This window comes from Olea europaea, unplaced genomic scaffold (assembly GCF_002742605.1).
Source record: "Olea europaea var. sylvestris unplaced genomic scaffold, O_europaea_v1 scaffold2775, whole genome shotgun sequence".
Taxonomy (NCBI): Eukaryota; Viridiplantae; Streptophyta; class Magnoliopsida; order Lamiales; family Oleaceae; genus Olea; species Olea europaea.
In genome coordinates, this window is record NW_019246212.1 from 68,074 (window position 1) to 68,325 (window position 252).

Consider the following 252-nt stretch of genomic DNA (forward strand, 5'->3'; position numbering starts at 1 on the left):
ACCAATATGGAAGGCTCAAACACGAAAATGATTCGTTGTCCTCAAACGATATTTGCCCCTTCTCGTATACAAATTTGGTGCTTAAAAGGTTTTATGGCAAATAGTTCGTAGGATTGATCAAGCCTTGTTGTAGAAAATCACAAAATCACAAATGATTTTTCCACCCGAATCTTGAAGAACACTTGAAGAACATGAATATGGAGGGAAGAAAGTTTAATTCTTTCATGTGGATTTGTTTATATGTTTTTCACA